The sequence below is a fragment of the Salvelinus sp. IW2-2015 genome, linkage group LG19 (assembly GCF_002910315.2).
Source record: "Salvelinus sp. IW2-2015 linkage group LG19, ASM291031v2, whole genome shotgun sequence".
NCBI lineage: Eukaryota > Metazoa > Chordata > Actinopteri > Salmoniformes > Salmonidae > Salvelinus > Salvelinus sp. IW2-2015.
The window spans coordinates 28,860,990-28,887,935 of record NC_036859.1 but is presented as its reverse complement, the minus strand read 5'-3'; the positions used below and the strand labels follow the sequence as shown (position 1 = coordinate 28,887,935).

Genomic DNA, 26,946 nt, shown 5'->3' with positions numbered 1-26,946 from the left:
CTACTTTTGGTGATCTTCCATCAGAATGTTGTACAAGGGTCCTTTGTCCAGAACAGTCGTTGTTTGGATTTAGAACATCGTTTTTCCCTCTTGAATTAGCAACACACTGGCACGTGGCGCGAAGCTCTCCAACGTCAACAAACACAGACAACGCAACACGCCTAACGCTCCGTTAGATTCAATAATCTAATAAAACTATATGAAAAAACATACTTACGATGATATTGTGACATGTATCAAATAATCAAAAGCGGAGTAGTAGTCGACTAAAGACAGCTTTTCAGAAGGCAATTCCAGGTCCATCTTCGCGCTTTCCAGAAAACAGGAAATGGCGGCCACGTCATCCAAGAGGATTTATTCCACCTCAGACCAAGATAATCACTTCATTTCTTCTCTCACTTCTCTTGACATCTAGGGGAAGGTGTATGACGTGCGTGTATACTCTACGTATCATGCCCATTTATAGGCAGGCCCTTGACGAGCAATAATTTCAGACTTTCCACTTCCTGGTCAGAAGTGTGCTGCCAAATGAGTTCTGTTTTACTCACAGCCAAAATTCAAACGGATTTAGAAACTAGGAGGTGTTTCTATCCATAGTAATAATAATTGCATATTGTAAGAGCAAGATTGAGTACGAGGCCATTTAATTGGGCACGATTTCCCCAAAGTGTAAATAGCGCCTCTATCATCAACAGGTTAAACGGTTTGGGGCTAACCATTGTCACATTGTAACGGCTTTCTCCGTTACAAGCTGCCCGTCAGACGGGCAGGCGGGCAGCTCGACGGGCAGGCGGCAGCCAATGGCGCTGGCAGGCAGGCGCTCAGATGGCGCTGGGCAGGCAGGCAGCTCAGATGGCGCTGGGCAGGCAGGCAGCTCAGATGGCGCTGGGCAGGCAGGCAGCTCAGATGCGCTGGGCAGACGGGCAGCTCAGATGGTCGGGGCAGACGGCGCTGGGCAGACGGGCAGCGCAGATGGCGCTGGCAGGCGGGCAGCTCAGATGGCTGGGCAGGCAGGCAGCTCAGATGGCGCTGGGCAGGCAGTCAGACTGGCGGGCAGCTCATGACTGGGGGCAGCTCATGACTGGCGGCGACTCATGACTGGCGGGTGACTCTGGTCGCTCCTGAGCGGGCCGGTCCGGAGCTCCTGACTGGCGGGCGGCTCGGCAGCTCCTGACTGTGGGCGGCTCTGGCAGCTCTGACTGGCGGGCGGCTCTATCGGCTCCTGACAGGCGGGCGGCTCTGGCGGCTCCTGACTGGCGGGCGTCTCTGGCAGCTCCTGACTGGCTGGGCTCTGGCGGCTCCTGACGGCGGGCGGTCTGGCGGCTCCTGACTGACGGACGGCTCTGGCGGGTCTGCGGACCGGTCTTGGCGGGCTGACTGGACCGGACGGCTCTAATGCTCGGGAAGACGGGCGGCTCTGACGCTCGGGAGACGGGCGGCTCTGACCGCTCGGCAGCGGGCGCTCAGATGGCGCTGGGCAGACAGACGGCTCAGATGGCGCTGGGCAGACGGACGGCTCTGCGGCTCGGGACAGACGGGCGGCTCAGATGGCGCTGGCAGACGGACAGCTTCAGATGGGCTGGGCAGAGCGGACGGCTCGATGGCGCTGGGGCAGGCAGCTCAGATGGCGCTGGCAAGGCAGGCAGCTCAGTGGGCTGGCGAGGCAGGCAGCTCAGATAGCGCTGGGCAGACGGGCAGCTTCAGACGGCGCTGGGAGACGGGCAGCTCAGCAGCGCTGGGCAGACGGGCAGCTCAGACGGGCTGGGCAGACGGGCAGCTCAGATGGCGCTGGGCAGACGGCGCTGGGCAGACGGCAGCGCAGGTGGCGCTGGGCAGGCGGGCAGCTCAGATGGCGCTGGGCAGGCAGGCAGCTCAGATGGCGCTGGGCAGGCAGGACTCAGATGGGCTGGGCAGGCAGGAGCTCAGATGGCGGCGCAGGCAGGCAGCTCAGATAGCGCTGGGCAGACGGCAGCTCAGATGGCTGGGGCAGACGGCGCTGGGCAGACGGGCAGCGCAGATGCGCTGGCAGGCGGGCAGCTCAGATGGCGCTGGGGCAGGCAGGCAGCTCGAATGGCGCTGGGCAGGCAGCGCCAGCTCAGATAGCGCTGGGCAGACGGGCAGCTCAGACAGCGCTGGGCTAGACGGGCAGCTCAGACGCGCTGGGCAGACGGGCAGGCTCAGACGGCGCTGGGCGCACGGGCAGCTCAGATGGCGCTGGGCAGACGGCGCTGGGCAGACGGGCAGCGCAGATGGCGCTGGGCAGGCAGGCAGCTCAGATGGCGCTGGGCAGACGGCCAACTCTGACCTGCTGAGGCGCAGAGTAGGCCTGGTGCGTGGTGCCGGAACTGGTGGTACCGGACTGGAGACACGCATCACTAGGCTAGCGTGGGGAGCAGGAACAGGGCACACTGGATTCTCAAAGCGCACTATAGGCCTGGTGCGGGGAGAAGGCTAGTGCGGGGAGAAACAACAGTGCGTACAGGGCTCTGGATACGCACAATAGGCTTGGTGCGTGGTGTCGGAACTGGTGGTTCCGGGCTGGAGACACGCACCACAGGGAGAGTGCGTGGAGGAGGAACAGAGTTCTGGAGACGCACAGGAAGCCTGGTGCGTGGTGTTGGCACTGGTGGTACTGGACTGGAGCGAGGAGGTGGCACCGGATATACTGGACCGCGAAGGCGTACTGGCTCCCTTGAGCACCGAGCCTGTCCAACCTTACCTGGTTGAATGCTCCCCGTAGCCCGACCAGTGCGGGGAGGTGGAATAACCCGCACTGGGCTGTGCTGGCGAACCGGGGACACCATGCGTAAGGCTGGTGCCATGTATACCGGCCCGAGGAGACGCACTGGAGACCAGATGCGTTGAGCCGGCTTCATGGCACCTGGTTCAATGCTCAATCTAGCCCGGCCGATACGTGGAGCTGGGATGTACCGCACCGGGCTATGCACCCGTACAGGAGACACCGTGCGCTCTTCCGCATAACACGGTGTCTCCCCGTACTCTCGCTCTCCACGGTAAGCACAGGAAGTGGGCGCAGGTCTCCTACCTGACTTCGCCACACTCCCCTTTAGACCCCCCCCAATTAATTTTTGGGGTCTCCTCTCGGGCTTCCTGGCCAGCCGTGTCCCTCATAACACCGGTTCCCCTTCGCAGCTGCTTCCGCTCTCCTAGCTGCCTCCACCTGTTCCCATGGAAGGCGATCCCTACCAGCCAGGATCTCCTCCCATGTGTAGCAACCCTTTCCGTCCAACACGTCTTCCCAAGTCCATTCCTCCTGGTACCGCTGCTGCTGCTGCTGCCGCTGCTTCCCGTTACCACGCTGCTTGGTGTGAGATTGGTGGGTGGTTCTGTAACGGCTTTCTTCCGTTGRTGAAGGAGAGGACCAAAATGCAGCGCGGCTAGTGTTCAACATGTTTAATAAACAAAGAGACGATAACGTGAACACTATACAAAATACAAAATAACAAACGTGAAAACCGAGACAGTCCTATCTGGTGCAGAACACAAAGACAGAAGACAACCACCCACAAACCCCAACACAAAACAAGCCACCTAAATATGATTCCCAATCAGAGACAACACAAAACACCTGCCTCTGATTGAGAACCATATTAGGCCAAACATAGAAACAGACAAACTAGACACACAACATAGAATGCCCACCCAGCTCACGTCCTGACCAACACTAAAACAAGTAAAACACACAAGAACTATGGTCAGAACGTGACACACATGCTGATAAATAAATTTAGAAATCCATGTTATTCAATTATTGCATCAACACTGCTCGCGTGCGCCAACAAGCGCCTGCAATGCCAAGGGCTAAAATAGAAGTAATTCCTATTTCTGACGCAGATCGCGCTGAAAGTCCTGCCTCTCCAATCTCCTCATTGGTTTATTGAAGCAGGTACCCACATGCCATCTCCTCATTGGTTATACCCACGTGGGTGATTAAAAGACGAACTTTGTTGCCGGAAGTCGTGGTAATAGTATGAAAGTTTAGATGAGATCACCATATAAGTTCAAAGATGAAATAGCCTGGTAGGAGGAGAGATGACTAGAAACGATTCGGTTGGCCGTTTTATGTGTGGATTAATTGTCGGAGTAGAGGTCCTTGTGCATTTCAGGTAAAATAACAACTCATTGTTTATATCCCAGGACAAATTATCTAGCAACAGCAAGCTAGCTAAATAGGACAAATTAACATTAGCTAGCAAGTGCAAGCTAACTAGCTAAATTGCCATACATGTTTAATGCTTTTCGACCTGTCCCCAAATTAATGTCATTGGTTCAGAGTTTGTTTTGATATTTTAACCTGCGTGTCGTGATCGCGTTTGGTGTGGGGGGGCAAAATACATTTATGCACGATAGCGCACGATGGCACACGCGCGCAGCCGGTTTGGGTTCCGTGTATGTTCAAAGAGTCATTCACCCCAACAAAATAACATGAGTAGCTCTCTATGAGTCCAGTAGGCTAAGAAATAAATAGTAGGCCTATACTAGTTAATTAAAGGCAAGCAAAATCTCAGGAGAGAGGGGCGAGTGTGGCGGGGGTACCTGTACCAGACAGGGGGAGACAGAGCAGGGAGAGAGGGCGTAGTGTGGCGGGGGTACCTGTACCAGACAGGGGGAGACAGAGCAGGGGAGAGGGCGTAGTGTGCGGGGGTACCTGTACCAGACAGGGGGAGACAGGCAGGGAGAGAGGGGCGAGTGTGGGGGGGTACCTGTACCAGACAGGGGGAGACAGAGCAGGGAGAGAGGGGCGAGTGTGGCGGGGGTACTGTACCAGACAGGGGGAGACAGAGCAGGGAGAGAGGGCGTAGTGTGGCGGGGGTACCTGTACCAGACAGGGGGAGACAGAGCAGGGGAGCAGGGGCGGTGTGGGGGGGGTACCTGTACCAGACAGGGGGAGACAGAGCAGGGAGACAGGGCGAGTGTGCGGGGGTACCTGTACCAGACAGGGGGAGACAGGGCAGGGAGAGAGGGGCGAGTGTGGCGGGGGTACCTGTACCAGACAGGGGGAGACAGAGCAGGGAGAGAGGGCGTAGTTGGTGCGGGGGGTACTGTACCAGACAGGGGGAGACAGGGAAGGGAGAGAGGGGCGAGTGTGGCGGGGGTACCTGCACAGACAGGGGGAGACAGAGCAGGGGGAAGGGGGAGTGTGGCGGGGGTATGTACCAGACAGGGGGAGACAGAGCAGGGAGAGAGGGGCGAGTGTGGCGGGGTACCTGTACCAGACAGGGGGAGACAGAGCAGGGAGAGAGGGGCGAGTGTGGTGGGGGTACCTGTACACAGACAGGGGGAGACAGAGCAGACGGGGAGCAGATCGCTGGTGGGATCCAAACGAGAGTGCAGCAGGCAACGGAGTAGGTGTCAAATCTGCTTGGAAGAAGCTTTTGTCGGGAGGCTAAGTAGGAAAGGCGTTCGGCCTTACCAGAACGGTGCGTGGTGGAGCAGATCAAAAATCTGTAGTGAAAAGTTGAACTACATTTTTTGTGGGGAAAAGACAAAACCAATATGCCGGTAAAAACGTTACATTCCAAAGCCAGATCAAACAGCAGTTAAGGCAACGAGCAAAAAAGTAAACGCTTGTCCACGGTTGTTGAAAGGAGAGGACCAAGGTGCAGCGTGGTGAGTGTACATTTTCTTTTACTGAATAAATGACGCCAAACAAAACAATAAACACTACAAAAACAAACCGTGAAGCTCAAAGGCAAAGTGCCCTAAACAAAGTCAACTTCCCACAAAAACAGGTGGGAAAAAGGGCTACTAAGTATGTTCCCAATCAGAGACAACGATAGATAGCTGTCCCTGATTGAGAACCATACCGGCAAAAACATAGAAATAGAAAATCATAGAAAACAAAACATAGAATGCTCCATCAATCACACCCAGACCAAACCAAAAGAGACATAAAAAGGATCTCTAAGGTCAGAGGGGGGTCTCCCGGGTGGCGCAGTGGTCTAGGGCACTGCATCGAGTGCTAGCTGCGCCACCAGAGTCTCTGGGTTCGCGCCCAGGCTGGGCTGAGTTCGCGCCCAGGTCTGTCGCAGCCGGCCGCAACCGGAGATCGCTGGGGCGACGCACAATTGGCATAGCGTCGTCCGGGTTAGGGAGGGTTTGGCGGTAGGGAGGGTTTGGCCGGTAGGGATATCCTTGTCTAGTATGTAAAAAAATAAAAAAATAAAAAATAAAAATGTAATAAAATGTATGCACTCTACTGTAAGTCGCTCTGGATAAGAGCATCTGCTCTTGGCCGGTAGGGATGTCTTGTCTAGTATGTAAAAATGTAATAAAATGTATGCACTACTGTAAGTCGCTCTGGATAAGAGCGTCTGCTAAATGACTAAAATGTAAATGTAAAAAATGTCAGGGCGTGACAACGCTGCATATGTCCCAGCAGCGTCCTTAGCCAGAAGCCATTTTCCTGCAAACAGGAAGAGGAGTAAACAGATTGAGATGAAGAGGTGAGATATAGAGATATTTCCACTGCTAAGCTAAGAGACTTTAGACAGTGACTCCAATCCTTATCAAGGCTCTTACACTGGCGAGGCTGTTTTATTAAAAGACATCAATCCAAGTTAACCACTAGAGTTTATGGACTGGTAGGGGCCTTACTGTTGCCAGCCTGACAGTTTGGGAAACTGATTAGCTACCTAACTGCCTATCAGTCTGTCCAGATCCCAAACAGATATCTCCAACGAGAGTGAGAGCCGTTTCTTAATGTCAGCCTGAATTCATTCATAAATACTTTTTAATTTCCCAGATGAATTGTCTATCAAAGCAGCCTTTGATGTGACAGCATGTTGCTGGGGAGGGCTAGTTTAGCTTTGATCAGCCAGGGTACTTAAACTCTGTCGAAGTTAACGTCAGCCCTAATAAATTAACGTGTGTGTGTGTGTGTGTGTGTGGTGTGTGTGTGTGGTGTGTGTGTGTGTGTGTGTGTGTGTGTGTGTGTGTGTGTGTGTGTGTGTGTTGTGTGTGTGGTGTGTGTGTGTGTGTGCATGGAGGCTCTGGCTCTCAAGTGGAGCGTATCTGCAGATTTCTGAGATATCCACAGGCAAAATGACATACACCCGCTCTTACACACAAACATAACATTAAACACTCAATCACACACACACACACACAGAATATGAAATTCTGGACCATTTTCCCCAGGCAGAGGAACAGAGAGTAACTTCATGTATAACAATAAAGAGCAGTGGAATAGAGACCTGCGGACATCTCAAAGAAGACATAATGAAGGATACCAAACAGTAGGGGTTGGGCTCACTTGTGCCTTCAAGTCAATGGTGCAACATTTGTTCATTGGTGGCAACTGTCATTGTATGGCAAGATTGTGTGTTGCAACTTAGTTATTAGAAAGTCTAATGTTTATTACTGTTCAAGACTGTCTGCTCAGGTTCAAGACCAGCCATTCACGTTGACTGGGGCAATCAGGTGCGCTCACGGCCTCATAGTATACTAACTGAGTTGTATGAATTATATTGTATTTTGAAATATAAGGGATGGAAGGCAATGCAATTATGCAGATATGCTGTGTTTCACTCTCTTTTCACATGAGAAAGTCCATAAAACACACGGAAGTATAAAATCACTCTCTATTTGATGTTTGCCTGAACGATAGCCCACAGGTCTACTGCCCTCCCTTTTAGAAAGAAACCACAGAGAAAGATGAAAGAAAGCTTTTAGGAATACCAGCAGCCCTCTTCCCCTGTCCTCTCTCCTCCACATTTTGGCTTCACACGTTCCCCTCTCCCGTCCATTTACCTTAATTGACCATAGCCTAGTTTGAGGTCCACACGATCAACATGCACCCCACCTCTGCTAAAAGCTGACTATGATAAATGGCTATATCCAGCTATCCAACCCTTCTCCTTTTGTACGGCTAAAACACATATTATTCCTTCTTGCTCTCTAATGGCTGTCAGTTGTGAAGAAGGCCATAGATTGTGGTGGCCAGACATTCTACAGGCAAGCAGGATGGGACTGAGGAATAAAGGATCTCTCGTAATCATCCAGATGTTTCCGCCATTTTGATTCATTGTCTAAACTCTTCTCCACAACGTAATTGCCTCTTGAATGCCTTATTTCTTGCTCACCTTCCTCACTGCCGCTACCCCATTCTCCTCTCCCATCCCATCCACCAGCACCATTATTTTATAGCTTCTTTGACATGTCAACGATAAGTTTCTACATCTATTTAAAGAGCTGTTTTGGGGGTTTTGGCACTTGTTTTTTCTTTGCATCACACAGTTCGCATCTCAGTTGAGTCTGTCTTTGAAATGTGTTTTTGTGGTTCTCCATGCCTGTGCATGCTGTTTTTATTTCTGTCACCATTGATGCTAATGTTTGATGTGTGGTCTCTTTTTGGAATGGCATGTCAGGGTACATGAGAACTGTTATGTTTGGTCGTCGTCATTTACGCTATGCGCACAGTAAAATGTACTCAAAATAACTATTGGGAACATGGAATGTTCCCTTGTATCCTTTCCTTATATCACAAAGGAATCACGATGGGGCAAATCCAAACTTCCACTCTTAAAGTTCTCTTTGTTTTCTTTTTAACAACCAAATCTCAATTTTTGATGTAAATGGCATGTTATAGAAGAGTCCAAACACCTTTTTGTGATTTCACAGGTTTTTGAGAAACTTACCACAAACAGAAAATCACTTCCTCGTCCTCGTTGTGTAGTATGGGTGCCCCGAAAAAAAACATGAACACAGGCTCCAAAACCCCCAAATACATCCTTTTAGAACTGGTCTTTAGATGTTGAACACATGAAATTGGGTTATTCTGAATTTATATCCGCAATGTTATATTCAATTTTGTAGCAACTCAAACTATACCTCTCTGTCCATTCTACAGATAACTGCCCCAAAAAAACAAACACTTGAGGTATATTGAAGTATATTGAAAGCAGGGGGTGCTTCCACACAGGAAGTTCCAGACACTTGTAGAATCTATGCCAAGGCGCATTGAAGCTTTTCTGGTGGCTCGTGGTGGCCCAATGCGCTATTAACACACTTTACATTGGTGTTTCCTTTATTTTGGCAGTTATATGTAACAGCAGGCTACATAGAGAATGGAACAGCTGGATAGGGGAAACGACTCGAGTCATGCAAAAGGAAATATAACATTGCGGATAAAGTTCGGATGGACACAATTTGATGTGTACAACATCTAAAGACCTGCATCACTAAAATGACGTATTTGGGTGTTTTTGGAGCCTTTGTTCATGTTTTTTGGGCCTCGATACTACACAACAAGGATGAGGAAGTGATTTCCTGTTTGGGGTAAGTTTCTCAAAAACATTTGAATTCTCCAAAAAAGGTGTCTGGACCCTTCTACAACATGCCATTTACATTACAAATTTAGATTTGATCATCTTTAAGTCGAATTTTCACTGAATGTCCAATTGACATCAATGCATTACTTAAGTGTAAGTATTCACCCTCGTGTGATGTGTCATTGTGAGAAGCAGCTGTTTGTTAATTTTTTATATTTTCAATTGTTTTATTGTCACATACACTGGATAGGTGCCGTGAAATGTGTTGTTTTACAGGGTTAACCATAGTAGTATGGTGCCCCTGGTGCTAATTAGGGTTAAGTGTCTTGGTCAAGGGCACATCAACAGATTTTTCACCTTGTCGGCTCAAGTATTTGAACCAGCGACCTTTCGGTTACTGGCCCAACGATCTAACCGGTAGGATAACATGAATAACTATAAGATTTCACCTTCCTTATAACTGTAAAATAAATGTGATCATATTTAGAGACAGTAAAAATGTGCATCGTTTCATAGAACTGAAAGAAATGTATGTCCTGGCCCGCTGGCTCTGAGCAACGCACAGTCGCCATTCAACTGCCTGCCGACTCATTACAACTTCAGCTTTAAACACGAAGTGATCTACTTTGTTTGTGACCAAGATAAATTGGTCATGTTTTGTATTTTTTTATGTTGGTAGACCCTATTGATTTTGCTAGTCACTGTCACTCAGATATCATGTAAAAATTGCACCCCAAAAAATCACTTATGGCCCCGAAAAGGCTTGGTATTTGGGTATTTTATTAGGATCCCCATTAGCTGTTGCAAAAGCAGCAGCTACTCTTCCTGGGGTCCACAGAAAACATGAAACATAATACAGAATGACATAATACAGAACGTCAATAGACAAGAACAGCTCAAAGACAGAAATACATACATTTTTTAAAAGACACACGTAGCCTACCAATGCATACACACAAACTATCTAGGTCAAATAGGGGAGAGGCGTTGTGCCACAAGGTGTTGCTTTATCTGTTTTTTGAAACCAGGTTGGCTGTTTATTTGAGCAATATGAGATGGAAGGAAGTTCCATGCAAATTATAATACTGTACGCTTTCTTGAATTTGTTCTGGATTTGGGGACTGTGAAAAGACCCCTGGTGGCATGTCTGGTGGGATAAGTGTGTGTGTCAGAGATGTGTGTAAGTTGACTATGCAAACTATTTTGGATTTTCAACACATTTATGTTTCTTATAAAAAGAAGAAGTGATGCATTCAGTCCCTCCTCAACTCTTAGCCAAGAGAGACTGGTATGCATAGTATTTATATCAGCCCTCTGATTAAAAATAAGAGCAAAACGTGCCGCTCTGTTCTGGGCCAGCTGCAGCTTAACTAGGTCTTTCCTTGCAGCACTGGACCACACGGCTAGACAATAATCAAGATTAGACAAAACTAGAGCCTGCAGAACTTGCTTTTTGGAGTGTGGTGTCAAAAAACAGAGCTCTGACTGCATGTGTGGGTATGGTTGTGGGCACACAGACCCGCAAGCCACTGCTACCTCTCATGATGAGTTTAGATTTTTTGTGGCCACCACCCCCATCAAAGTTGCCCATCCCTACTCTAGACCCTACACAAAGACACCTACAGCCTAACAACACATTCTGAACTGGTTGAATTCCCACCAAATACAGGGACTGTGTCTCTAACAGGATTCCTTGCGGAACCTGGATGAACCACATACAACCCCTTCTGTCCTGTGCCATTATTTTACCGTCATATAGACACACTACATATCATAAACACAAAATAGACACCAAGTATATAATTACATGGATAACACAATTTCTTTGAATTGTTTGAAAACACCATTTCTACCCTAAAAACAGCTATAAGAACAAATATTTCTCCCAGAATTACACTTTAGATTCAGAGAGACACTCAGATGAATACAGACACTTCTATTCTAATAAATCTAGTCTGGGTACCAGTCTCTGTAACATTCCACTGCTTTGAACAGAGACTGGCAACCAACAAAATACAATCCACTAGTACAATCGCAGCACTTTGGTGGCTTTCTTAGCAGTGATGCTGCGTTTTGACATGATTTTCTCCATCTACCATCTTCCTACGCTGGCTGTTTACGATCACCAGGGGACTTGGGCCGGTTTCCCTCTAAACAGGAGACAGAGCCATTGTGCCCCTGCATTGCTCATAAATTATGTGTATACACTAGGTACGCTATATACCCCCCCCCCCACACACACACACACACACCTCCCCCCACCTTCCCTCACATCCCCCCCTTTCTCTGCTGTGTGTGGATCCCCCTCTGTAAGGACATGAGGCTAATCACAGGCCTGTGCCTCCTGGCAGGTAACCTCTGGGTGAACTAAATCAGGCAATAGCATTTAATCACACCGGCGGTGGTGGCCACACACATATAGGTGGAGAGAGAAAGACACACAGAAACACATACACACAGAAGGAGTCCTTTCTGTTGTTTGCTCTCTATTTTTCTCTTTCTACATGGCTTTTTTATATCGCAATTTCTCTGTCTACACACACACACACACAGGGTAAAAAAAATGGAAATACAAGGGGAATTTTTTTATGACCCATAAACATGGGATTATGGCTGCGATTTTGTGGAGCGATTTTAGTATCAAGCGAAATTGTATTTGAATTCCATAATTTTGAATATATATTAGGGTATTGAATTTAATATTTTTGAATTTTGTAATTGAATTGTTGAATTCCTAACATGAACTTGTATTTTATGATTTGGAACAGATATTAATGAATATTACATTGTTTTTAAAATGTAAATTTAATTGAATATTCAAGTTCAATATTCATACAGTATATTCAGTTTCAATATGGTAGATATTGCATCCATCGTCTGTGTATCAAGTTTACAAACCATCATTTAAAGTTAATCAAAGTTTCATATATTCAACTTCTCAGAAGCATTCAGATTCAGTTTCCAAATTCAGTTCTCTAAATTCAGATTCAAAACCAGAGACAATATTCTGGTACTTTGCCAGCCAGGTAAAGTAGAGGAGAACAGATAGAATCACTCACTGTGGTAAACAGAAGCGTCTAGCAGTTTAATGTATTATCTTCCAATTGTTGGAACCATTTTAACTATAAGCTAATATGGTCACGTTCGTTTTTGGTTCACAATTTGCTTTTTTATCATCATGGTTTATTCAAACAGTAATGTGCAATTGACCAAAAATAAACCAACGTTATGAAGAGGCAACAACAGCAAGAGAATACCCCTGTCTGCCATCCCCATCAGTGGCCTGCTTAGGGTCAGTGAAAACAATATTGAAATAATGGTATTTTTAATCTAGGCTACATTGCCGATTTTAAAAAACCAAGATGGTTTCCCGAAGCTGTTCGTTCTATATGTCGATTATTTATCACACACGCGCTGCACACATGTAGTTTAGCCTATATATAATCTATCGGGCAGAGAGAGCACGTGTAACAGTATCACTTTAGTACGTCCCCTCGCCCCGACACGGGCGTGAACCAGGGACCCTCTGCACACATCAACAACTGACACCCACGAAGCGTCGTTACCCATCGCTCCACAAAAGCCGCTGCCCTTGCAGAGCAAGGGGAAACCCTACTTCAGGTCTCAGAGCAAGTGACGTAACCGATTGAAATGCTATTAGCGCGTACCCGCTAACTAGCTAGCCATTTCACATCCGTTACACTCACCCCCCTTTCAACCTCCTCCTTTTCCGCAGCAACCAGTGATCCGGGTCAACAGCATCAATGTAAGTATAACTTTAGTACGTCCCCTCGCCCCGACACGGGCGCGAACCAGGGACCCTCTGCACACATCAACAACTGACACCCACGAAGCGTCGTTACCCATCGCTCCACAAAAGCCGCGGCCCTTGCAGAGCAAGGGGAAACCCTACTTCAGGTCTCAGAGCAAGTGACGTAACCGATTGAAATGCTATTAGCGCGTACCCGCTAACTAGCTAGCCATTTCACATCCGTTACACTCACCCCCCTTTSAACCTCCTCCTTTTCCGCAGCAACCAGTGATCCGGGTCAACAGCATCAATGTAACAGTATAACTTTAGTACGTCCCCTCGCCCCGACACGGGCGCGAACCAGGGACCCTCTGCACACATCAACAACTGACACCCACGAAGYGTCGTTACCCATCGCTCCACAAAAGCCGTGGCCCTTGCAGAGCAAGGGGAAACCCTACTTCAGGTCTCAGAGCAAGTGACGTAACCGATTGAAATGCTATTAGCGCGTACCCGCTAACTAGCTAGCCATTTCACATCCGTTACACACGCAGCTCTCAAACAGCTGGTTGTTGTGTAGAGCGAAGACCGACAGCGGTAGGAAAGATGGTCCCAAGTTATGATCTCTACCAGTAAATGCTAAGGCAAACCGGGTTTAAAGTCTTGGTTGAATATTTGGAACGCGTAATTCAGTCATCATGGAATAACCTACCTTGAAAATCAAACATTTCATCTAGGCTCCTTGGTCCTTGACAAGTTATTGAAATGATGGTAATCGATTTAGAAGTTCTCCTGCTCCAATATAATTATTTAATTATTTAATTTCTGATCAGTTTACATGAGAGATGTAGGGGCTTTCGTTTGTTGCCCGCCTTTTCAAGGTTCGGGTCTACAACGGGCAGTAAATCCATGTGCTGTTATTATGAGCAAGACTAAATCGAATGTTGGTTTCAATTTGGTTTTCCATACAAAGCGTTCCATTACAAAGGGTACCCGGTTTTTGGTCGCTTTCTCATTTTAAAACATGATACAGTAACCCCCGATAACCTTTTCACGTCTCAAATGACGAGACTGACTAGCTACCACATGGACAGATTTCATTAGTGTGTTTGTGTCGAGAGCACGCTGTCAATTTAGTCAGGCAATGCCCACATTATTCTGACATATTTTCGAATGTAAATGTGAATGTCAATGCTTAATGCCATTGGGTAGGCCTATTAAAGAATGGGTTATTATTAAAGTCGTAATGTATACATTTTGGGGGGATTTTTTTATTTTATTCTATAGGCTATTACAACACTGACAGTACATATAAAATGTTGGTCCTAGCACCAGGGCCACCAGTAGAAATAGTTAGTGTAGAACCCTGTACAGCCCCCAAGTCAGTGTTATTTATAGAAAACAAATAAGTGTTCCTCAGTGGGAGATAAGCTGGCTGGGGCAAGCCTCTCCATCAGCTGGTCTGAAAACAGACATAGGAGATGGATGGATAGCTTTCTATACTCTCTCTCTCTCTATCTCTCTATGCTGTACACTGCTACTACCTCCCCCACACACCCACATAGAATATACACACATACAGTATATAGCGTACCTAGTGTATACACAAACAGGGTATACATACACACACAAACACACACAAAACACACACACACATAATAAAAGGTCTCGCAGCCTTGGGCAAGAAATAAAGCTGTAAATACAGCTAACTGCAAAAATAAAGGAAACACCAACATAGTGTCTTAATAGGGCGTTGGGCCACCACGAGCCACCAGAACGGCTTCAATGCTCCTTGGCATAGATTCTACAAGTGTCTGGACCTCTGAGGGATGCGACACCATTCTTCCACTAGAAATTCCATAATTTGGTGTTTTGTTGACAGTGGTGGAAAACGCTGTCTCAGGTGCCGCTCTAGAATCTCCAATAAGTGTTCAATTGTATTGAGATCTGGTGACTGAGATGGCCATGGCATATGGTTTACATTGTTTTCATGCTCATCAAACCATTCAGTGACCACTCGCGCCGATCCTATGGGGGCATAGCAATGGTGGCCAAAATAATTGACTGCCCAACATTTTTATACATGACCCTAAGCATGATGGGATGTTAATTGCTTAAATAACTCAGGAGCCATGCTTGTGTGGAAGAACCTGCTTTCAATATACTTTGCATCCCTCAAGTGTTTCCATTATTTTAGCAGTTACCTGTAGTTACATTTTTAAAAAACTGCCCTCATACAGCCTTTTCCCAAGGCCTAGGACCTGTCCATGGTCCTGCTTCTCATTCTCCTGTGATTCCTTCTCACTCCGCTCTAAAGGCATAGCCCACAAAGCCTCCAAAACTCTATCCACCCTCCTCTTTGGTATCTATGCTTTGTGCTGTGAAGATGGATCACTCTCCAGCTCCATCCAAAGGAACTATATTTTACTTATGCCCAAGTCACTTTGATCGGCCTTTCCCTCAATACAGGAATCACATTGAAGTATTGTGTAACCGAATCAAAAGCCCCCGAGATCTAAAGTAGCAAATTTGCCAATTCATCAGAGCTGCACAGGCTCTTTTTTTATGGAGCCGCTGATATACAGTGGCACTTAATGTCCCTTAAAGGAGCAATCTGCAGTTGCCACATCCATTTTTTGGACTCCTAGATTAATTATATATACACATTGATTCTTGAATAACATAACTTATAATTGCCTCATGAGCTTAGTTCAACTGTCCAACCCCATCAGAACCCAAAACACTATAGAAATGTTTTAAACTATCATTATGATCTCATGGAGCTCTGTCTATGAATTGATAGTGGTTCCATTTCTCCAGGCCCATAGATTTTTCCCGAAACAGGGGTGGGGAATACACTTTGTTATTGTTTTAACTGCTGATTGCTGCTTCAACACCCAGAGATGGTCTTCCTGGTCCTCCCGCACCACCCACCACCCTGTAAAAGAGACAAAGGGAAGAATATGTAATATTGACCCATACTGGATCCCCCCACTAAATTTACAGCTCTCCAAAGGATGACACCTCTCTCTGGGCTTGGGTTTGTGTGGCAAGGGGTATGAGGAGTCTGGGGAGGCCTAAGGGGAGGTTGATGTAGGAGGCTGTTCTTTTACATCCACACTGCTGAGAGAGGTCCTTGCAGGCCAGTGACTTTGGCAGCTTCACACACACACTTGTCAGCCCCGGGGCTTTAATAAGCTGTCACATAAGGTGTGTGTGTGTGTGTGTGTGTGTGTGTGTGTGTGTGTGTGTGTGTGTGTGTGTGTGTGTGTGTGTGTGTGTGTGTGTGTGGTGTGTGCGTGTGTGCGTGTGCCGTGTGTGTGTGTAATGTCTCTATAATATGCTGTGTGCATGCTTCACTCACAGACCAGTACCACCCCCCTCTGTGAGGACATTAGGTTCTTACCAGAAGCATCAGTTACAGAGGCTAACACACACCCTTAGCCCTCTAGAAACACTAGTAAGCCTGTATTGTACACACACACACCTGCATGCATGCGCATACACACATACAATGCATTCGGAAAGTATTCAAACTCCTGGACTTTTTCATATTTTGTTACGTTACAGCCTTATTCTAAAATTGATTAAATCGTTTTTTTTCCCTCATCAAACTACACACAATACCCCATAATGACAGAGAAAAAAACTGTTTTTTAAGAAATAGTTGCAAGAAACACAAAAAACTGAAATATCACATTTACTTAAGTATTCAGACCCTTTACTCAGTACTTTGTTGAAGCACATTTGGCAGCRATTACAACCTCGAGTCTTCTTAGGTATGACGCTACAAGCATGGCAAACCTGTATTTGGGGAGTTTCTCCCATTCTTCTCTGCAGATCCTCTCAAGCTCTGTCAGGTTGGATGGAGAGCCAGGTGTACTCCAGATGTGACGCTTGGCAGTCAGGCCAAAAAGTGCAATCTTGGTTTCATCAGACCAGAGAATCTTGTTTCTCATGGTATGAGAGTCTTTACGTGCCTTTCGGAAAATTCCAAGCTGGCTGTCATGTGCCTTTTTACTGAGGAGTGGCTTCCGTCTGGCCATTCTACCATAAAAGCCTGATTGGTGGAATGCTGCAGAGATGCTTGTCCTTCTGGAAGGTTCTCCCATCTCCACAGAGGAACTCTAAAGCTCTGTCAGAGGCCCTTCTCCCCCGATTCCTCATTTTGGCCGGGCGGCCAGCTCTAGGAAGAGTCTTGGTGGTTCCAAACTTCTTCCATTTAAGAATGAGTGAGGAAGAGCCAATTCTATGGAGTGAGTTGAGACAGAGAGGAAGAGGGGCTGGGGAAAAGACTGAATACTGATGTAAATAAGGTATTTGTGTTTTTTATTTTTAATACATTTGCAAAACATTCTAAAAACCTGTTTTCGCTTTGTCATTATGGGGTATTGTGTGTAGATTGATGAGGATTTTTTCAATTTGATCCATTTTAGAATAAGGCTGTAACGTAACAAAATGTGGAAAAAGTCAAGGTGTATGAATACTTTCCGAAGGCACTGTACACACCTATTCCTTTCTTCCTGCAAACTGCAGATAAGCTCCATCCCCCAACAGCCCTACCCATAATGAACATGACAGGCATTGTTTCCTCCCCTGATCTGTCATTTCTCCATCATTACTCCTGCTGTTGACATAGATATTTACACTGCTCCCCCTCTCTCTCCCTTCCTCTTCGTCTTTGTTTCTCTCATATTTTCTTCCCTTCCTCTGTCTCTTCCTCTCTCCTGTCTCCTGTCTCATTTTCTTTTTCTTTTAATCTATTTGTTGACTTTTATTCACTCTTGCCTTTCGAAATTAAAATAAGCTTTATTTGCATGATCCAAAGTTGCAAAATACATTACAATCGACAACGAAATCATACATTTTCCCTCTTTCACCCGTGTTCTCCCATCTCTTAGTTTTCACATTCATATAGACGGGTTAGCTGACTACGTCACGAAAACGATGTGAGCACTTCAATTGGCCAGATAGCTAGCAACAATGACAAGAAGCTGCCATGTGGTGAATCGTAAGTGGCTCATTTCAGCTAGTTTTATCTTGTTCTTGATACCATGTCTTATTTTGAGGTGTTTTGACTGATTTCATGTCAATGCTAATATGGCAAAAATTCGCTAGCTAGCTAACTAACAAATGTGGCGAAGTATTTGGGAGACAACAAGTGCTCATTGTGAAAATGTATGTATGTTTTCAATAAACATCGGAGACTAAATATAGTTTACATGTTGTCAACAGTCTAAGCCAACCCCGTCTGTTCTGCCCCATAGTTGCACAGGCGTCAGTTTTGTTGCTAAACAACCAACCTGTCTTTACATTCCAGTTTCTATCCCCGGTCAGACTTTCTCATTGGTATTTCTCTACCAGCCCTGATAAAAACACATGCCACCTACATTCCCTCCAACGACCCATGCTGGTAGGCACACAAACACACACACGTAAGTGTATTCGTACACGTTTACAATACTGAAAATACACACACAAACACAGAGCGGAACAGAGTTCACACTTAGAGAGCCACAGAGAAAGGCTCTTGTTGAGCAAGAAGACCTGCACTGTTAAATAGCAATTTAGTATGCTGTGCTTAACCCAGCTTTTAATGGTGTCAACTGACAAATGTTACCACAGGCTAATCACATTGCCATATACAAATATCACAAACACACCATAAGGTACAGATTGACTCACTTTAATAACAGCTGCATTATTCATAAGGTTGGATGCACCATGGAAACGGTTGACTTTACAACTTGCTCGTTAGTCAGTACTATCTATACAGTATCTTCAGAAAAAAAAGTGTTCAGTGGTGTGGGCAGACAGACAGAAAGCCTTTACCACAGCACCTTGGCTCAGCCATCGTCAATCTCACCTCAGTTAAAACAGGAGAGCAAAATACCACTGCCAACGTGTGTACAGAATGTGCCAACAAGTATTGGACATCTGAAAGAAAAATAATTGAACTCTGTGCCCTGTGAAATGGTGCAAAGAAAGAGAGAGAGAGAGGGGGGATGAGGCATAGAGAAGGAAAGGGAGGAAGAGGGAGAGAGAGAAAGAGAAGCAGAGAGAGGAAAACGCAGAGAAAGAGCGTGACCGTGCTGTTGCAGGAGTGAAAAAGCAACAAGGAGGCTGCAGGGTGTTTGAATGGACATGCTCGGACACAACAGCTTTTGCTTTCCCGTCACATCTTAAAGGGCACCCAGAGGAACTTTCACGCGTGTGTATGACTGTGCCTACATTACGAGAACATTTTTATATTTGCAAAAACCTCCCACATGTCAACCGATGCTACAACAGACGAAGGTTGGTTTAGTGGCCTAATTCCTCACACATTTCCCAATTTACTACACTTCACAAGTTAACACCCATGAAAAATGGGTGAAATCATTGTTATTTTTTACATTGAGTCAGCAACAGCCATCTTCAGAGGACAACTTTAGTGTTATATTATAGTGGTCTGTTGTAGCTCAGTTGGTAGAGCATGGTACTTGTAATACCAGGGTAGTGGGTTTGATTCCCAGGATCACCCATATGTAAATTGTATGCAAATAAAACAATACATTGTTGCAACTTGAATTGTGTGTTGATATAAATTACATTCAAACAGCTATTCTGGTGAGTGGTCTAAACACGTTGCTTTGGATAAAAGCATCTGCTAGATGTCATATGTCAATTTATATGATAAGTTAAATGTTGATTTCCTCAAACTGAATCTGTTGCTGTAGGTCCCTGTGTTGGTGATGAACATCTGTTGCTGGGTAAGCCAGACTGCCAAGATCCCCTTCTTCGCCTAGCTCACTCCCAATGTCATGGACATCGCCAAGGATGCACACGAAGGTAACAACACCTGAGTCCATCTTGATTTTAACTTATTTTCCCTTTTGGAGCATAGAACATCACCATGGTAACTGTCCATCAGTGGTTTCAATATGAATCTCTGTTCATGTTGTCTTGTCTAAAATGAAATAAGATCCGGCTTAGTTTCCCCGTTCTTTTCTCTCTTTCTTCCTCCTCTTCCCTCTCGCATCTCTCATCCCTTCTCACACGTTCCTCTTTCCTTCCTCCTCTGGGCATCCATGTTGGGAGAGGTGGTGAAGAATGGTGAAGGATTTGTAGATTGGGGGATGGAGGGGAAGGTGCAGCAGCCAACCATTTTGTAATGACTGGAATTTCAGCAATATCGAGCTCAATGGTGGCTGTGGTCATGTTCTCATAGGAGGGGCAGATGGAGTCACTGCCACCAACACAGTGTCTGGAATGATGGGCCTAAAAGCTGACAGCACCCCCTGGCCTGGCCTCGCCAGGGCAAGGGCACCACCTATGGAGGAATGTCTGGTAGGTAACACAAACACACATGAACACTTTGTCATGTGCTGCTACCTTACAGATACAGACAGCTAACGTGTGTTTAAGTCTGTCAGTGTAAAGGCCCTGTGTGTGTGTGTGTGTGTGTGTGTGTGCATGGGTGGTGTGGGGTGTGTGTGTGTGTGTGTGTGTGTGTGTGTGTGTGTGTGTGTGTGTGTGTGTGTGTGTGTGTGTGTGTGTGTGTGTGTGTGTGTGTGTGTGTGTGTGTGTGTGTGTGTGTGCGTGCGTGCGTGCGTGCGTGCGTGCGTGCGTGCGTGCGTGCGTGCCGTGCGTGCGTGCGTGCGTGCGTGCGTGCGGTGCGTGCGTGTGTGTGTGGTGTGTGCTATGTGTGTGTCATGTGTTGTGTGTGTGTGTGTGTGTGTGTGTGTGTGTGTGTGTGTGTGTGTGTGTGTGTGTGTGTGTGTGTGTGTGTGTGTGTGTGTGTGTGTGTGTGTGTGTGTGTGTGTGTGTGTGTGATACACACATTTTTTCTTTTGGCCAGGAGTTGATGTCCAACTGACATAAAACATAGGCAGCCCCGCTCGGTTAAAGGAAAGAAGAAGTATATTCTTGAGAGGTGTTGTATTTTTCTGGCCTGTTTCTTTTTTCAATACCTAAGTAGGCTGCTAGGAGAGGAATTAATACATTGTATGAGTGTAAAAAATGCATAGGCTACATTTTTTGTTGTAGGACATCGATAGTGTTTCCACATGACATTATGCGCTTAATCATATCAGTTATTTCCCGTGGGTTTCAACTACACTACTGTTCAAAAGTTTGGGGTCACTGAGAAATGTCCTTTTTTTTAAAGAAAATTTAAAAAAAATGTCCATTAAAATAACGTCAAATTGATCAGGAATACAGCGTAGACTTTTAATGTTGTAAATGACTATTGTAGCTGGAAACTGAAGATTTTTTATGGATATCTACAAAGGCGTACAGAGGCCCATTATCAGCAACCATCACTCCTGTGTTCCAATGGCACGTTGTGTTAGCTAATCTGTAACGGTAGCCTTCCTTCTCTTCAAGAGAAGAGGAGGTGTAGCAGGGATCGGACCAAGACGCAGCGTAGTTGGTGCTCAACATATTTAATAATGATAAACAGAACACTTAACAATTACAAAAATAACAAAATGTGGCAAACCGATACAGTCCTAGCTGGTGCAGAGAAAACACAGAGACAGGAAACAACCACCCACAAACCCCAACACAAAACAAGCCACCTATATATGATCCCAATTAGAGACAACACAAAACATCTGCCTCTGATTAGAACCATATTAGGCCAAACATAGAAACAGACAAACTAGACACACAACATAGAATGCCCACCCAGCTCACGTCCTGACCAACACTAAAACAAGCACAACACACAAGAACTATGGTCAGAACGTGACAGTACCCCCTCCTGAGGTGCGGACTCCAACGCACCCCCTTAAAACTCTAGGGGAGGGTCTGGGTGGGCATCTGTCCGCGGTAGCGGCTCCGGCGCTGGACGAGGACACCACTCCACCACTGTCTTAGTCCCCCTCTTAGCGTCCTTTGAGTGGCGACCCTCGCCGCCGACCTTGGCCTAGGAACCTTCACCAAGGTCCCCACTATACTGAGGAAACTCCTCTGAACTGAGGGACAGCTCATGATAGAGAGGTAGCTTATAAAACTGGAGGTAGCTCAGGACTGAGAAGGTAACTCAGGACTGAGAAAGTACCGGACGAATGGCAGCTCCGGACTGAGTGGCAGCTCCGGACTGAGTGGCAGCTCCAGACTGAGTGACAGCTCCGGACTGAGTGGCAGCTCCGTACTGAAGTGGCAGCTCATACTGGAGGCGGCTCATGACGGAGGGCGGCTCATGACTAGATGGCGGCTATGACTGGACGGCTCTGGCAGCTCCTGACTGCATGGCGGCTCTGGCAGCTTCTGACGGGCTGGCGGCTCTGGCGGCGCCTGACTGGCTGCGGTCTGCGCTCTGCCGGCTCCTGACTGACGGACGGCTCTACGCTCCTGACTGCGACGCTCTAATGGCTCGGACAGACGAGCGGCTCTGACGGGCTCGGACACGACGGGCGGCTCAGATGGCGCTGGCAGAACGATGGCTCAGATGGCGCGGCAGACGGATGCTCAAATGGCGCTGGCAGACGGATGGCTTCAGATGGCGCTGGGCAGGAGGCAGCTCAGACGGCGCTGGGCAGGCCAGGCAGCCTCAACCGTGAGGCGCGCACACTAGCCCTGGTGCGTGTTCCCGGAACTGGTAGTGTACCGGTTTGTTAGACACGGCACCTCAAGGCTAGAAGAGCGGGGAGCAGGAACAGGGCACACTGGACCTCTCGAGCGCATCTATACACTGGTGCTGGTGGTACCAGGCACTGCTGGTACCGGGCTGAGGGCACGCACACTCAGGCGAGTCGGGAGAAGCGAAACAGTGGTACAGGCTCGAACGCACAGTAAGCTTGGTCGTGATGCCGAACTGGTGCGTACCGGGCTGAGACAGCACCTCAGGGAAGTGCGTGGCAGGAGGAACAGATTTCTGGAGACCACAGGAGCCTAGTTGCGGGTGTAGGCACTTGGTGTTACTGGCTGGCGAGGAGGTGGCGCCCGATATACCCGGACCGTGAACGGCGTACAGGAGCTCTTGAAGCCGAGCCTGCCCACCTTACCTTGTTTAATGCTCCCGTAGCCAGGCCAGTGCGGCGAGGTGGAATAGCCGCACTGGCTGTGCTGGGGAACCGGGGACCACCATGCGGAAGCGGTGCCCATGTACACCGGCCCGCAAGGAACTACTGAGACCAGATATGTTGAGCCGGCTTCATGGCACCTGTGCCGATGCCACTCTAGCCGCGCCGAAACGTGGAGGCTGGAATGCTACCCACCGGGCTAAGCACACGCTACAGGAACACGTCGCTTTCCGCACAACAAAGAGAGACTTTAGCGAGACTTTACGTTGTTCTGTCGAGAAACTTAGGAGACTTTACCGTGTTCTGTCCGAGACTTTAAGAGATTAACGTGTTCTGTCGGAGCTTTAGGAGACTTTGCATGTTCTGTAGGAGACTTAGGAGAGCTTTACGTGTTCGTAGGAGACTTTAGGAGACTTACGTGTTTCTGTAGGAACTAGTTTACTCTCGGAAACTAGAGCTTTACGTGTTCTGTCGGAGACTTAGAACTTTACTCTTAACTGACTCTGTCTGTCGGAGACTTTAGGAGACTTACGCCGCCGATGTTTCTGTCTAGGATGACTTTAGGAGACTTACGTGTTCACTGTCGAGACTTTAGAGACTTACGTGTTCTTGTCGGAGACATTTAGGAGACTTACGTTTCTGTCGAGAATTTAGGAACTTACGTTTCTCGGAAGACTGTTAGAGATTACGTGTTCTGTAGGAGACTTTAGGAGACTTTACGTGTTCTGTCGGAGACTTTAGGAGACTTTAGGAGACTTTGCGTGTTCTGTAGGAGACTTTAGGAGACCTTAGGAGACTTTAGCCAGAAAGAGGTGGAGGGGAGGAAATGTAGGAGGATAAGAAAAATAGAAGCGCCTGAGAAAACAGAGGGTGGAGAGAAAGAGCCATGAATATGCATACGATTAACCATCCATGGAAAATATGCCAAAATATATGCTTTGATTCAATTCATCATCCCAATTTCTGAGGCTGGCATTAGTTAATGAGGATCATTTAGCATGGGTGGAGACAGAAGGTGCTGTCTTTATCTGTCAACCTATGATGTGTGTGTGTGTGTGTGTGTGTGTGTGTGTGTGTGTGTGTGTGTGTGTGTGTGTGTCCATACTTATTTGTGTGCGCTTTCATGCGTATGTGTGTGTTAGCCCCTCTGGCCAGATGAATGTGGACAAGGCTGTACTGTGATCAATGAGCGAGAGCTTAGTGGGGGAACCAGGTTAAATGTAATGTGAAAAATGCCTCCATCTGTCTGCCTGATCACAGAGCACAGCCAACCCCATCCTGCAGGGACTCCTGACAGCCAGTTAGAGACTAGAAATAGAGGGAGCTGGATTGGACCACATTGGGGAGTGTGGTAAGGGGGGAACGGTGTGTGTGTGTGCGTGTGCGTGTATGACCACATGGGTGAGCAAGAAATAGCGATTGGATGATTGTCAATATGTATTCTTCATATATAACACTGTATCTATTTCTGTTCTGGAGAGATTGAGAAACAGAAAAACTCTGACATTTACACAACTATGAATCTGAATTTATCTGATCTTCTGTAAGAAATCAGGTCTGAGAATGCTGAGATCCCTCTCCATAGGTAATGCGATGTGTGTGGTGTCCGGCATTGGCAGGGCTCTGTCTGGGTTCCTAATCCCAGTGACTGGGAAGATTGACTCAGCCGAGACCGGCCTACAGTTCCTCCATGCTGGAGCTTCTGTTATACAGGTAAACAGAGACATAAACAAAAAAAATACACAACCTGTTTGTGCTGTAGTTAACTTGTGTTATACTGTAATTAACTTGTAGGATGCTGTAGTTAACTTGTGTTATACTGTAGTTAGGTTGTGTGATATGACAGTGTGAGATGACAAATTATGACAATTGATAAAATGCACAAACTTCTGACTAAAAGTCTAGGTACCCAGCTGTGTGTCAGTACATGTATTTTCAGTATAGTCACACTGAGAACCTAAGAGTATGTCTGTTTCATGTGATTTGATATTTAACCACACACAGGGACAGGGACCTGAGGGCTAAGGATCTCTTGGAAACAGTTTAGAGTGGAACATTCATGATAGCATCTGTGTCTTTTGTCTGATATTCAACACTGATCCATTTTTAATAGGAGCTTGCATTCTATATGATTATTAATGTATTAGCTATCATCAGTTACATCAGGAATTTTCCCCAGGAATTTTCTTCTCTCTCTCTCTCTCTCTCTCCCTCCCTCTCTCTCTCACACACTCTCTCTCTCTTTCCTTCCTTCCTTCTCTCTCAATCTCTCTCTCTTTCCTTCTCTCTCTCTCTCTCCTCCCTCTCTTTCTCACTTTCCTTCTCTTTTTTCTCTTACCTTTTTTCTCTTTCCTTCTCTCTCTCTCTCTCTCTCTCCCTCCCTCATTCTCTCCCTCATTCTCTCTCTCTTCTCTCTCTCTCTCTGTCCCTCCATCCCTACCTCTCGAACCCTCCCTCCCTCCTCCCCTCTCCAAATCTCCCTTCCACCTTTCCCAACACCAAAACATTCTCTTCTTTCACTCAAAGCTTTGTCACCTAATAAGGAATTTACCCAACGCTTTGGGTGTGTATACCCCCGGCTGCTATGGCAACAGATTGCCAGTAACAAGCTTCATGTAAATCCTAATATAATACACTGAACAAATTGCTAGAGCAAATAAACCTATTATCTCAGCAGGGGGTCCCAGCCTCAGAAATCTGTTTATAAATAAATAAATGCAACATTGTCGTTATGCCACTAAATAATGTAACATAAATAACTGAGTCTCGGTGACAGAAAATAAAATGCTTAGCCTATTAGGGAAAGATGACAGAAAATAAAATGCTTAGCCTATTAGGGAAAGTTGACAGAAAATAAAATGCTTAGCCTATTAGGGAAAGTTGACAGAAAATAAAATGTTTAGCCTATTAGGGAAAGATGGCAGGTGTGGAAGGTACATGTTGGGACGATGTGTGAGTCACCAATGAGGATATCAAGGGCCTTTTCTCAATTGGATTTGCTCAACTCCTGTGTCCTCTCTCCTCCATCCTCTCTCGCCTCCTTTTGAAAAAGGTCAAAGGTAAGCTTTTTATTTTATTTCACCTTTATTTAATCAGGTAGGCCAGTTGAGAACAAGTTCTCATTTACAACTGCGACCTGGCCAAGATAAAGCAAAGCAGTGTGACAAAAACAACAACAGAGTTACACATAAACAAACGTACAATCAATAATGCAATAAAACAATCTATGTACAGTGTGTGCAAATGTAGAAGAGTAGGGAGGTAAGGAAATAAATATGCTATAGAGGTGAACTATTTACAATTTAGCATTAACACTGGAGTGATAGATGTACAGATGATGATGTGCAAGTAGAGATACTGGGGTGCAAAAGAGCAAGATGGTAAGTAATATTATCGGGATGAGGTAGTTGGGTGTGCTATTTACAGATTGGCTGTGTACAGGTACAGTGATCAGTAAGCTGCTCTGACAGCTGATGCTTAAAGTTAGAGAGGGAGATATAAGTCTCCAGCTTCAGTGATTTTTGCAATTCGTTCCAGTCATTGGCAGCAAAGAACTGGAAGGAAAGGCGGCCAAAGGAAGTGTTGGCTTTGGGGATGACCAGTGAAATATACCTGCTGGAGCAAGTGCTACGGGTGGGTGTTGCTATTGTTATGCTGATTAATGCGGACCCAAAAGCGACTTAAAGAAACAGAGTCTTTATTCCAGGCAAAAACACGACAGGGCGGAACAAGGACGCCGGACAGCAAACATCAAACAAGAATCCGACAAGGACAGGAGCGGAAAACAGAGGGAGAAATAGGGACTCTAATCAGAGGGCAAAATAGGGGACAGGTGTGAAAGAGTAAATGAGGTCGTTAGGAGAATGAGAAACAGCTGGGAGCAGGAACGGAA

The 26,946-nt window shown here is 46.7% G+C and overlaps 1 pseudogene; it reads left to right on the top strand.

The window, feature by feature from the left end:
• The window catches only part of LOC111979058 (dihydropyrimidine dehydrogenase [NADP(+)]-like), a 184,137-nt pseudogene that overhangs the window by 112,476 nt on the left and 44,715 nt on the right, over window positions 1-26,946 (top strand).